General features: G+C 42.3%; 1 long non-coding RNA gene across 1 annotated transcript; it reads right to left on the bottom strand.

Annotated features, from left to right (window-relative positions):
* Nucleotides 1–4: 4 nt before the first annotated feature.
* LOC109306640 lies at nt 5–13,198 on the bottom strand. The gene is made up of 3 exons (XR_002100064.1): nt 12,573–13,198; nt 9,534–9,730; nt 5–90 (listed from the first exon to the last, which is right to left on the bottom strand). It is a non-coding gene; the product is annotated as an uncharacterized LOC109306640 (long non-coding RNA).
* Between the last annotated feature and the right edge of the window lie 1,396 nt (nt 13,199–14,594).

Genomic DNA, 14,594 nt, shown 5'->3' with positions numbered 1-14,594 from the left:
TTGACTCTTGTATGCTAGAACGTTTTCTCGAAATGGGCGACAAAAATAAAGTGCCTGAAGAACTGAATTGCAGTAGCATGTGTTCCCAAACTATAAAATAAGAAAAAGATATATTAGCTTCTACTGTATTTTTTTACAGTGATGCAAGCTTAAGATGCTAGATGTTTAAAAAATGCAGTCAGGGACAATTTTTTCTAAATATCATTTCTTGCTGATTTTTCAGTTGGCAAAAGTTTATCTTACTAGTTTTAACAATGAGTGATACATGTGTTGTACACCAGTAGTAGATTACTTATTTTCTTTTTTGAAATTATGCATCTTTTACAATAGTATGGAACCATAAAATGTTCAGTAAGTACCAGGTATCTCACTGTGCCAAAAGACACACAGCAACACATAGCGGGTAAATTTGGGTGGGCAAGGCGGTCGATCATCCCCCTAGCCATCAATCAAAAACACCAGCAATACAATAAAAATCAGTATTGTATGACCTTCTTATCATAAAGAAATTTAAAAACATTGTGCAGGCCTTCAGATACATTTTACAAACTGGATTCTCCCATGAACTTTATTTGTGGTCCAAGTCGGTAACAACTGGCTTATTTGGTTGTATGTACTGCTCTCATGCAGTATAGAAAAGTCACACTCAGAAATAAGCTGAGGGAAAATCATTGCAATGCTGGGCTGAAATCATGGTGAATGTGATGCTTTCATTTTTAGGACAGAGTTATGGAAGAAGGAAGAGAGCAAGTTTTAGCGTACACATTGTGAAGGAGACATACCAGTGAACTCATCTTCCGGCTCAGAGTCAGTGACCTCATACAGACATCCTGTTTCTTCTGGGAGAGTCTCTGCTCTCCCAGCAAAAAAACATAAGCATACATACTTGCGTACATGTTTTCTCCCAGAGTGAAAATGGAAACTTATTCCCAGGAAATCACTCCCAAAAGAGTTTCTCCTGGGAGAGCAAACATCTGTACATGCTGTGGTTCCTCTCAGAAGACAGCACAGTTCTTTGGCATTCCCCCTCCCTCTACCCTGGGAGACTGTGTTGCTGCTAGACTCTGCTGCTCCTGGAGGACTGTGGTGTAGCTTCTCTGAGAAATGAAGGTGTACAGAGTTTGCCTACAAAAACTGTTTTGTGAGTGATTTAACCCTTTCTGCTCCCAGGTTATTTCTCTCCAAGAGCAGACATTTTTTGCTCTGGGAGGAAAATCCGAAACATCTGTACATTCATTGTTTCTCCTGGGAGAGTAGCAATTCATCCAGGGGAAACTGAACATTTGTATATGGCCTCAGCTACTTGTACCACTACAGAAGCATGCAGAGGTAGGAATTACACCAAAACAGCTGATGAGTACTCCCCAGCATCAGATCTTATATCCCTTTAAAGCAGTTAAAAACTACATTTGTTGAACATCAATTTGTTGCTCAGCAAGTCATCCAGCTTATCTGCTTTGGCTTCCCCCATCTGTAAAATATATAGCTGCCATAGATATTTTGTGAAATGTTGCCAAGTTCTGTGCAGCAGTTAAAGTGGAATTCTAATTTTACTATTGTGTAAGTGCTATGTATGTATCTGCGTATACCTGCAGCAGCCCAAATGATAATGATACACTGTATCACTCTCTCTAGGAAAAACAGTCACATTATACAGGGAAAGGTCAGAGCATGCTCTTGCTTCCAAATGACTGAATTGAGAACATAGGAAGAAATGACTGCCTTTAACATTTCCTGTCTGGAAGTCCATGACCATCAAAAATATACTATGCAGTATAGCTAGGAAATGAGGCCAATGAAAGAATCATTTTCTCAATTTTTGCTGAATCTAATGTACAATATGATCTCTATTGCTGCAGTTGTAAAAAAATCAAAAGTAATTTGAAGTAAGAAGAATAAGTATGACCAGGTGACCTTAAAGCAGGAAACGATGATTATAATATTTCATTTGTTGCTCAGTGCTACTCCAATTTTTTGGCCAGTTTTAATATGAGCAGAGTGGTCTCTTGAGAAGATGCATGTGCCATTGAAATATTTACACTGTATCACTGAAAAACTCTCTTTAACACAGCATCCAAAATACTGGCCCATTTACAAGAGACATCAAGACAAAGAATTACATTACATTCTGCAGAACATTCTGTAGTTACTGAAATCTATTCTATATTAAATAATATATCTTTTTCAAATTTGCTACAGGGGTACAAAGTTAAAGATCTGGTAGTATCCGGATTCAAAAAAAAAAAATGTAGTGAAACATTGATTAGAAATGCAGCCAACATGAAAGCCTGCAGAACAAAACACAGAGTTACCAGGAGAAACTGGAGCACTGGCCCAAAGTTAGAGAGAGGAGATGCAGTATGCATAAAGATTATAAATCCATGAACTAGAAATAAGAGCAGATTCTGAAAAGATGAATGTCATTGTATCTCCAGCCAATTCCAGGAGAAAATGAGGCAGCAATGGATGTATTTGACAGCACCAAGGCTGATTGATGACTACAGAAGCATTTGAGACATGAACTAAATATAAGCTATTTTCACAACCCAAGAGCTAGCAATTATGTTTCTTTCAAAATTTTAGGTTTAGTTCTTCAGAAGCTGATTATGTAGCTGTCCTCATTAATAATAGCTGATTTTTTCCAAGAAAACCAGTTAGTTATTCTCCATCTTCACTGCCTTCTTCCCCCACCTTTGAATCCAATCCAAAATTTGTTCTCATTTTCTTATTTTTTCCCCATGAAGTCTCTCTCTCTCTAACCTAGGATTTTGTATTCTTCTACAAATTATATATTTCATTCTTCCAATAAAGGAATCCTATTCTTATTCAGATATATTTTTTTCCCACTCATACTGCCTCCAACCTTAATCCTCTTACTCATTTTGAACCACAAGTAAATAAACAAACAACCCTGCCATCCCAAACACTTTTTCTAAGCTTGTCTGGAACTTCCTTTTGACATTATTGTGATACATTGTAATAAAAGTAAAATATGCATTGTAGAAGGCTACAGTTTACAATCATAAATTGTAAACAATTTCTAGTGATGTTACATGCTTGCACAATATTCTGCATTATGAAAATGCATAACACCAACAGCCCAGGAGACTGTTGTAAGTAAATGAAATTTAGCTAGATTGACTCCAAAAAGAGAAGTTATTGCAGGAGAAGAGGAAGTATTTCCTAATCCAATATACATGCATGTAGGACAGAATGAAAAAGCCCACTGTCTTACAAGTTTCTCAATGCATGCAATTAAAATAGTACAAGCATTTCACTTTTTCCTGCACATGGTCTCCATTACCTACTCCAAGAAGTTAATTAAAGACTTTGATTCAATCAATCGAGAGGCCCTATGGAAGATCCTGATGAAATTAAGCTGGCTGATAAAATCTGTTACCATTATCAGACTCCTTCACATCAGACTCCTTCACAGTGTCATGAAGGCTAAACAATGGCTAGGGAATGGACCCCTTCACTTTTAGAACCAGAGTCAAGCAGGATATGAGATTTTACCAACACTCTTTTCACACTTGTATCACAGTTGTTCCACATTTCATTTCTGATAAACTTCTATCTAGAGTCAGCATCCAGTATTGCATGGGCAGGAATCTCTTTACATCAACCAGTTACATTCCAAATCCAAGACAACCAACGCCTCCATTACTGATCTTCACTATGCCGACGATTGTGTCATGTGTGCCCACTCAACTGAAGGGCTCCAGGTCAATCTTGATTGCTTCTGTGAAGTGTATGAAATACCTGGACTCACCATCAACCTCACAAACACCAAGATACTTTACTAATCCAGCCCAAACCAACCAGCAGAATCATCCACGTTTCTCCAAGGATTGTCCTCTAATACGTTGAACATTTTCCCTACCTAGCCACATTTCCCAAAAAATAAAACACAGGTGACTATACTCAGCATGAGATAAAATCTGCTAGTTCTGCTTTCAAACATCACCAAAATCATGTCTTCAATGATCGCAACATAAAGGGCCCAAACCAAATTTCTTATCTACCAGGCTCTTGTCATCCCTGCCCTGTTATATGGCTGTAAAACTTGGAAAACGTATTAAGAACACTTGAATGCTTTAGAATATTACCATCAGCAATTTCTTTGGAAAATCTTCCATATAAATTGGAAGGACAGAAGAACAAATACCTATATTCTGACTCAAACACAAACAGCATTAAAGCCATGTTCATATAGCACCAGCTCTCCTGAGCAGGACATAACAGATCCCTGACAACCGGCTCCCAAAATAATCCTATAGTACCAATTCAGTGATGATCACCACTCTAGAGGTGGGCAAAAGAAAAGCTTCAACGATAACTTGAAGGCTGATCTGAAGAAATGCGGTATTACTTTCAATACCTGGGAGAAACAAACACTGAATCATCCCCAATGGCCTCATGACATATGACAAAGCATTAATCACATCAAGCAAACTTGTCTCACTATGGAGACAGATAGATGAGAGAGACAAAGATGAGACCTGACATCATCAGGATCTTCACCTCCCTTCTGGAATTATTTGCCCATGGCTGCTGTTGAACATGTGGATTTCATATTGGCCTCCTCAGTAATTTATGGGCTCACTGGTGACTTCCCTATTTACTGGAAGACTGTTGTCCTTGTATGGAGAGACTGCCTATGACAATGACAACTCTACTCCACGAGAATAAATGAATTCCACATGAATTTCCAATAAGAATTCATTGTAGTTTGGTCCATAAAAGCTATTGCCTTAAAAACAGCTTTTGATTTTCTTGTTCTTCTAGGAAACATGAACTGATAGACCTTCAAGTCATATTAGGAAGTTTTCTTTCATCAGCTTCTGCTGAGCCTGTGGACTGAATGAAGATGGTCCAAGTCTTTTAAGGGCCCTTAATTACATTAAAATGGATCGACTGATTTAATATTGCATATTGTATATAGATCTACATTTATAATATTTAGAGGTGCACCGATATATCGGTACCATATCAGATTCACACCAATAACAGGAATATTAACATTACTGGCTACTGGCTTTTTTTGGCCAATGTAGCCAATTATATTTATTGGTACATTATGTGCCCTCTGGCTGGAAGCCCCCCAGATGCCACATGCATGCACACAGCCAAGAATGCAGCCGGGCAGCATGAGGAGCCAAACCCTGCAGATAAGTCTGTGGAGCGGAAGGGGTGTGGGGGAGGGAAGGAGTGTGTGTGTGGGGGGCAGATCAAGGCCCCCAGGGTGAGGGAGGGAGTGAGGTAGGGGCAATAGCAGGGGCTGGGGCAGGGAGCGGGACAGAGCTACAGGCAGCTCGTCCAAGAGATCAGCATGCCAGCGCTTAAAATTGGCAGTGGGGGCACCTGAACTAAAGCTCATCAAATGAACTTTAGTTCAAGCACCACCGCCACCATTTTTAAATGCCGGGACACTTTTAACCAGAGCAGAGTCAAGCAGTGTGAGGGTAGAGGTGGGCTGCACACTGTGGGCTCAGTGCTGTCTGCCCTGCTGGCTTTTCCCTGGGATCTGCATGCTGGCCACAAGCCCCTACCTATCTGGCAGCAGGAGGCACAGCTCACTGCTGCCACTACCACCTGATGGGCAGGGCACATGGCATAGCTAGTGCGCAGCTCCCAGGGCAAAAGGCAGCAGAGAGCCCTGAGCCCACAGTGGGCAGCCTGCCTTTGTCCTCCCCACACTTGGCTCCGCTCCGGTTAAAAGCTTCCCGGAGCTTAAAAATGGTGGCAGTGATGCTTGAACTAAAGCTCATTCACTGAGCTTTAGTTCAAGCACCCCCACCACCATTTTTAAGTGCCAAGTTGATCCCACAGACAAGCCATTCATAGCTCCGTCCTGCTTCCCACCCCAAATCCTGGGTCCCATTCACTCCCCAGCCCCAGCCCCAGCCCCAGCCCCAGCCCCAGTCCCTACCCCACTCCTGCACTCACAATGGGCCTCGAACTGTCCCCATACTCCTCTTCACCTCCACAGACTCATCTGCAGGGCGCTGCTCTCCACACTGCCCAGCTGCATTCTTGTATATCGGTTACTGGATTGGTATTGGCCAATATGCCTGGTGAATAAATTGGCTATAGGTATCAACAAAGAAAATCTTTACTGATGCACCCCTAATAATATCAGATGCACTACATTAACTGGGAAAAATCAATGTCTTAAATTAAATGACGCAATCAGAAGGAGGTTAAATGATATTTTAAAACAAAAAATAAGTATCAACAGTGATAAGCAAAAAATTTAACAAAACTACCCAAAAACAGAATGTTAATAGTAAATCCTATAATATACCAACCAAGAGAAATACTAATAGACAAAAATCTGCATCTACACCCAATCAAATTTAATTACAGATAAAAAATAAATTTGTGTATTCAGGATTTTTTTGGTACAAAGCATAAAGAGGCATCCTGGTTTCCTTTCCCCACCTCCTCTTTTTTCAATGGATGAAGGAAAAGAGAAATAATTGATTTCACAGTGAAGTGATTTAAAATAAAGTCATTTACTAACCATTTTAAATTATTTAAAACAGCAAGAAGTAATCCTTGATTTTAATTTGTTATGCTTTTGAGTTTTAGTTATTTTTCAAAAGACACATTTGCATAAGCTGTCTGTTGATTTACAATTAAATTTATATAGCTCTTGCATGAAGTTAAGACTTCTTTCTGATGATCATTCATTGAATGTTTATTTGAACAATATTATTTCTCTATATTCAGATTCCTAATCTTTTACTCTTTTGATCATGCTGAAAAATGATGCATCATATATTTCTTTTTTAGTTGGTGTTTTTTCCACACATTTTGGTCAGGTACAGACATTGCACATAAAGTGGTTTAAGTGATTGCAAATCAATCTAAACCCGTAACTGTAAAAAAGTTCAATGGACACAGACCAGTCTAAAAATGGCAGAACCTAGGCTAAGATAGACCTGGTTCGATGTGCAGTCAAATCTAATCAATTTAGGTTAGACTGGTGAATCAAACTTTTGTATCTGATCCTCTACCACAGGGGTGGGCAAATTTGGCCTGCCAGGCCATTCTATCCGGCCCACGGAGCCCCTAAAAAGTTTAGTAAATTAACATTTATTTGCCCTGGCTCCCTGTCAAAGCTGGCTGGAGCAAGGGGCAGCAGGATCCAGAGGGAGCCCTCAGCAGGCTTGCAGGCTTGAGCAGCCCAGCCCTGCCCAGCCCCAGCCATTCCCTGCTTTCCCGTCCCCGTCCTGCTCCATCACCACATGCCCGTGGCTCCCAGATGCATCCCCAGACTGCGGAGCATGGGACCGCACTGGTAGGGGTGTGTATGTCTGTGCACACATGTTGGCAGACACAGGGGCAGAGAGAGAGAGAGAGAGAGAGTGTGTGTGCGTGTGTGTTCAGAGGGTCACTCCTACACACACACCCCTCCAGAGACATGCGCATACACCTACGCCTCCCCTTGCACTGCTATACACAAACATCAGCCACTCTTCTCTCACACCCCCTCTCCACAAGAGAAGGCTGAGAGGTGATCTTGTGGCCACCTACAAATTCATTAGGGGGATACAGCAATGGATTGCTGTTCACCAGGACACCTCTTGGGGTAACAAGGAACAATAGTCACAAACTGACAGAGAGCAGATTTAGGCTAGATATCAGGAAAAACTTCTTCACAGTAAGGATGGCCAAAATTTGGAATGGGCTTCCAGGGGAGGTTGTGCTTTCCCCTACCTTGGGGGTCTTTAACAGAAGGCTGGATAGGCATCTGGCTGGGGTCATCTGACCCCAGCACTTTTTCCTGCCTAGGCAGGGGGTTGGACTCTATGATCTGTTGAAGTCCCTTCCAACCCTAGCATCTATGAATCTATGAGTACCCACCCACACCCCACATACCCACACAAACCTATACCCACCCCCACAATATACAAAAATAAGACTTCGTTTTAAGCTATTGTGCAGTCACCTCTGCGTGCACTACACAAACAAATGCATGTAAATCAGGACAAAAATATTTTTTGAAATCAAATTAATGAACGTTGTAGATGATCACTTTTTAGAATATAATTTGGTATTTTTCTGGTTGAGATGGCAAAACCCCTTGCTGAAAGGAGTACTTCCAGGGGTTAGGGGGTGGGACTTCTGGTCACAAGATGGAGACCAAGGGGCAGGGCACCTGTCAAGGGGCAGGGCTACCCATGTGGCCCTTGACAGCTTGCCAAAACTTGGTAAGCGGCCCTTTGCCCAAAATAATTGCTGGCCCCTGCTCTACCAATTCAAGTTAGACCACTGTCCTACAGCATCCCTGACGCCTTTGTAGTCCCCCACAACTCTCTCTTTGCAGACAGGCATGCTAGCACTAGACCTGCACTTAGCTGCTCTAGTCAAGCTCCCAGTGGGCCCTGTACCACAGCTCTCCCAGAGCTGAGCCAGCACAGACTCTTTCCCCAGCCTCACTTCCTGTCTCCAGCCATCTATCAGCTGCAGGTAGGCAGTGTAGAGTGGGAAGGGAGGCATCTGTGTCCCCTATATGAGCCCCGAGACCTGCGAACCAAAGTCCATAGGCCATGCCCCTGCACCCTCTTATGAAGCACCCTAAATACACATATGACATGGAGCCCAAGAGAACCTCTGAAGTTTTGTGGGACTTCGGCACAGTCCCACAAAACCCAACAGACCCTAACTCCTGCACTTCCAGCCAGGGACTCTCATGCCCCTGTGCTCAGGCACAGCCCCATGGAACCCAACCCTGGTTTCTACACACATCTTGGTGGCCAGAGCCAGGTACCCTGCCACCCTGACCCCAACATGGACCACTCCCAGAGCTAGTATGGGCAGCTTGCCTCTGGAGGGTCAGTGCAGCAAGGGGCAGAACATCAGGACTGGCCCTGCATAGAGGCAACCCTGTGACCTCTGTGGCTTGGCCACTGCCAACAGGTACATAAGCCATAGGCACATGGAGTGCTGCAAAGCTTTTCTGGCCCACAGCTACAGGGTCCCAGAGTATTAGAGTCAGGAGAGGTATGAGGGTGTGCCTGCCCATGCCCAGCAGCCAATCAGTGGTGGCCTGGGTGCATGGCTGTATTTGACAGTCTCTGGCAGTCGAGGAGTTTGCGGGAGCGCCCCCAACCTGCAGACCTCAGCCAGTGCAGGCAGCCTGTGTGCCCCACTTCATCCCCACCCACCAAAGACTGTTTACGAACGTGTATACTGCTTGCTACCCATCTACACTAGGCCACTTACAGAAAACTGCATAACTTAGATTGATTTCGCCTTAGGCTTTTTGATTGTCTGTACTTAGCCTTTGTGTGTACCTACATTTACCATAAAATATTGCTACCAGAGGTTTTTTTGTAGTTTTGTAACTATATAAAAAAGGCATTTTAAATTATCTGTTACACAAGTCTACCTTAGATGTGTTGGGTGTATAAAGAAATAACGTAGGTGAATTTAGGAAAGCAGACCTTTGCCTGATCTACACCTCACAAGAATGTAATAAGGGAAATAACCATACAAAATTTCATTACTAAATAGGGAATTACTATCTCCAAATTTCATGTAGAAATGGGACCAAAGAGAAAGCTCCTTTGCTTAGACACTGTTCTTTCAGCACCTCCCCCAATTCCCTGAGGTTGCGTTATTAGTATTTTTCTTCATATATCACTCCCTACTTAATCTGGAACTCTTGCTAGCAGTAGGCTTCTGTTGCTCTTAGATGCAAACTTCTCACAGACAATTCCTATATGGGAGACATAGGAAGGAAAAAGTCTGGAAGTGAACTGCTAGTAAGTAGCAGAAGGTAGAGTATGAGGCTTTGAATCCATCTTTTATTGGGACAGTAGTCTGTACAGCGTGAATATCCACACTCAGTGGAAGGAAGACAACCTTCTAGGGGACAGGATATTAAGCTAATAAGAGAAAGGGTTAGTAAAACACAGAACAAGTAAATACTAATTTAGCACAAAATCATCATTTTGAAAGTTAAATTAAGCAAAAACTAAACTAGTGCAGATTTGTATTTATATATTTATCTTAATTTATACACGTCATTGGTAGGAGCCCAAGTATACAGGAGATTTGCAGCAGTTCTTACAACTACAGCTTACTATGACTGTAACTGGGTGGGATGATTCTAGGTTCTATCATGTGGTCAGCTTATGTTGCATTTTAATCTGTTTTTTTAAATCTTTGTCTTTAGTTATTCTTTTGTTCACAATCTGTTGTTCAACACCTTGCACACTACAGAGGTCAGTCTTATAGCCCTGCAGTAGGTCAGATTTCATTTTTAAGTATAGAAACTACATTTACTATTTTCCAATCATATGGTGTCAGCCTGACTAGCAATTCCAAGTAGCATTTCCACCATTCCATTCTGAAACGGAAATTGTACAATGCACTAAGCTCTGAATTTAGCTTCATGCAACCTGGTAATTTCCTTCTCCATTTTCTCAATTCTATTATCATCTTGCTTTTGCCCCCACGGCCAGCATCACTACCCTTGTTAAAACTGAAGAAAAGTACTTAGTTTCTGGCCACACCAAGGTTCTCTCTCTCTACCTCAATGTCACTGCATAGTTGCCCAACTTCTTTCCTCAGTCTCTTACGTACATAACTGAAGAACTTTTACTGTTTGTTTTAATATCCTTCACAAGATCTAAAATCAGCCTGACTTTGCAATTCTTACTTTAGGCTGATGCTTCTTGATCTGATGCATACCATTCTCTGCTGAATGCTCTTTCCTTATTTTTAATAAGGAAATCTTGAGGTGGCCATTCATCCACTTAGTTCTGGAGCCCCTTCCAGCAAGTTTTCCTGCCCCTCTCTCTCTTTCTTCCAAAGATGCTAAAACTGTCAGGAACTTGAATTGACAAGAGAGGTAGAATTTTCAAGTCCCTGAGCTCCCCAGTCCAGTTGATTTTAGCTTATCTTTGTAATCCCCTGTGAAGATGTGAGTTTGCAAAACTAACCAGGGGCGTATATAATCACAGTAAACAGCTGTGAGCTGCTTCAGATGCCTGATGTGGTTTGTATTTCTAAAGCGTGGTGCTTCACTCAGTTTTTCAGGACCATTGCTGTGCTCCAGCTGAGTAGAGAACCAGCACTCTTGAAAGTAAAATAGTCACAGCAGTTAGCTGAGTAGCTAGTCCTTAATTCAGCAAAGTGCGGTGAATTATTAAGCAAGTTATAAACCAACTGAATGCACAAAAACCAGGTTCTACTATACAAACATTTTGCTTGTTTTTTACTGACCATAATCTGTACCCTAAACAAGCTGAACATAATCCTGTACTGCCTGACTATCTGTTCATACACACACAACCTGCGTCCAGTCAGTCTCTGCATTCGTTACTGGTAAGCTGCCATTTCCTTCCTTGTCCCCGTCAAACCAACCACTACAAACTCTCCATAAAAACTTCATGCTTGTGGTCTCATTTGCAGGCTCCTAATATCTGATGAGTACTTGGCTTTTAAAGTCATTTGCCAAAGTCAACCCTCACCCTTAACCAGAGATCAAGCCTTCAACCCCTAAGCAGTGAGGTCTATCACTCTCATAGCACACAAAAGCAAACCACTTAAAGTCTCCTATGCTACCTCAAATAGTTATGCAAGAATTCTTAACACAATACATTTTTCACTCAAAAGCATTAATGGTTTATTACACCAGACACTAGATTTTCAGATATATTAAAATGTAATCATTAAATTGAATAAAAGTGAAACTTTTCATACTTGTTCTCTTCTTGGATTTAATATTTTTCAAAGTTTCAACAAACAAACCAGCACTTTATTTTAAGCCCAGCGTGCCCCCATGTTGAGCACAGTGCGTGCCCAGAAGAGGCATCGTGTTAGCTGGACCCAGCTTGCCCAACAAAAATGTAACCCTTGCCTCTTAAATCTTTATTATGGCATTTATGGCACTGACAGACATGGAAAAAAAACAAAACAAAAAAAGTAGCGCTTTCCCAGGAAAGGAAGTGCACTAGTTCAACCCAGCTCTCCAATGTCTGTGCATATCGGGTGCTTCAGTGGGGCTTTTTGGCACTTTGAATCAGCTATTAGAGAAAAGTGCCAAAAAGCCCTTTGAAGTGTCAGATGCTGGGCAAGCTGGGTACAACTAACACGATGCCTCTTCTGGGCACGCACTGTGCTCAACATGGGGGCATGCTGAGCTTAAAATAAAGTGCTGGTTTGTTTGTTTTTTACATCTGTAACCAGCCTCAGTTACTGAGTGCTTCAACTTGAAAAGGGCAGTGACCTTTTAAGTTTTTGCATGTAATTCTTCATTCAGACTGTGATACTAAGTACTTCCCTGCTTTAACATACAGTACTCTGAAAAAGCAGTGTTAAAAGTGAATATAACATGAGAAATAGTTCTATATTTATTCTAATATACATACTGTACCCTTATGCAATGTGATACTTAAGTTTCAAATGTTAAATACACAACAAGTAAGATTTCAGTAATTTCTTTCCATAGAAGTTGAATTAGTTTTGTAAACTATTCACTCCACCTCAACACTGTCACTTATCAAACCCACACTTGGCATTTCAAAGCAATCAAATTATCCAGTAAAACTTACATTAACTAGACCAAAATAGTGCTCGTTGACTGGAAACTGTTCTGGACCAATCTCTTTCTCTAAAGTCGAGGCATTGGCGCCCTAAAAAAAAATAAACAAAAGATAACATTATAGTAGTTGCCCAGTTTTTTCCTATGTCCACAATGTGGTTTTACTGCTTTACCAAAGTCTTTGAACATGAAAGACACATTTTAAACAGTTTCTTCAAGTACTTGTGGCCACATATGAGTAACTGCACACACAAATGGCTGATTATCTAACTGTAGTTTGTGTTCATATTAGGCACAAACACAAACCCACAGTTCTGAAATTCTGGCACAAAATGTCTAATATGAATCAGCTACTTGTTTAAAACAAACAAAAAAAACCCAACAGGTACTTAATTGCTTTTGAAATAACATTCATCAGTGTGGAACATTGCCAATCCATATGCTCAGCATTAACAGGTTATATTCCACACTATATTCTACCAAGATTAAATAACTGCTTTCTAATTGTCTCAGTCCAATATGTTCCTACCTACCCTTCCTCCTGATATATTCATTTTTTTTATTCAAGTTAACTTTTTGATCAATGAGGAACAGAAAGAGAGAGAAGAGAGAAGTTTGGTCGTGTTTATACCTGTTTTTAGGTACACTTAAAATTGGGCTAATACAGTCAACACACACGTACAACCCTCTGGCATGAAATACTGTGGATGCCCTGGGCTCTATTACAATAAAGGGTACTCCCTTCCTAGATGAAAGGAAAGTAAAAAAATTATTCTGACCACAGTCGCCAACTTTTATTTTTGTGAGGGGGGCCTAAAATGATGCCCCCCTCCCACCTCTCCTGGTGGCACAGCCAGAGCAGATCCAAGTGGAGCCCATGGGGGGGAGGGGAAGGAGGAGAGTGGGGGCAGATGCAGGCTGGCCACTGTGGGTTCAGGGCTTCCCACCCTGCTGCCCTCCCCCAGGAGCCCCACACCAACTGTGCCATCATGGCATGGTGCTCCCTGCCTTCCCAGCAGTAGCACAGGGGGCACAACTCTGAGATGCGATCACTGCCACTGCTCCCACTGGTATCCGGAGGCACCTCACCATGGTGGCATGGCCACACAGCTCCCGGGGTGAGGGCAGCAGGACAGGGAGCCCCAAGCCCGCAACAGGCAGCCCACACATACCCCACACACAAATCTGGGCACATGCCCCCCGCCAATACACCCCTCCCTGAGAGTGTACACAGTGGCAAGGAGTGCCCCATCCCCACCTCCTGGACAAGTCACCTGTGGCTCTGTCCTGCTCCCTGTCCTGGCCCCAGGCCCCATGCACCACCCTGGCCAGACAGTGCCCCCAGGCCCAGGCCCTGCTCCAATCTCTCCCTCATCATGGGGGCCTCAATCTGCCCCCCATCCTGCCACAACAGACTTACCTGCCGGCAGCTGGGGGAGTCATGCAGGCCAGAACCAGGACTTGATGGTCCCATTTTGGGACTGACCCACCAATTAGGGATGCATGGTCACCCTACCCTCTACCCAAGGGGAGTCAGGGCCCTCGGGCACCCACGTACCCAGTGCCTGTGATTCTGACATTAAACCTACACAACAATGAATTAAGCATCTATTTTGCTCGTTTCCCAAAAGGTGTTTTTTTGTAACCAACTCAGCCATCACATATAACTCAAGCTCTGGAACCACAATTGCTCTAGATAGCTCTGCTCCACAGGAATCCCAAGATCCTTTATTACAAGGGTGAGGGCTCTTGTATGTGGGAGATGAGGCCTCTACAACAGCCAACTCCAAAATATGGATCTTCACCCAGTTAAAAGCAAGAAATACAAATGGCACCACAATATAGTAAAAACACAAAGCAGATTTCATTGACTTAAAAGCACACACAGCATATTATCATACTCACTTATCAGACAGTTTTCTAAATTCACTAATTAAAAAAATGATTTTCTTCTCCCACAGGTCTCTACATGCCCATTCACCTTTCTTAAATTCCTTTATTAGCTTCTTCCTTCTTATTGCATCTAATTTAG

This window comes from Crocodylus porosus, unplaced genomic scaffold (assembly GCF_001723895.1).
Source record: "Crocodylus porosus isolate Cpor-Errol unplaced genomic scaffold, CroPor_comp1, whole genome shotgun sequence".
Lineage (NCBI taxonomy): Eukaryota > Metazoa > Chordata > Crocodylia > Crocodylidae > Crocodylus > Crocodylus porosus.
The sequence above is the reverse complement of the archived record's forward strand: the minus strand, read 5'-3'. Positions and strand labels throughout refer to the sequence as shown.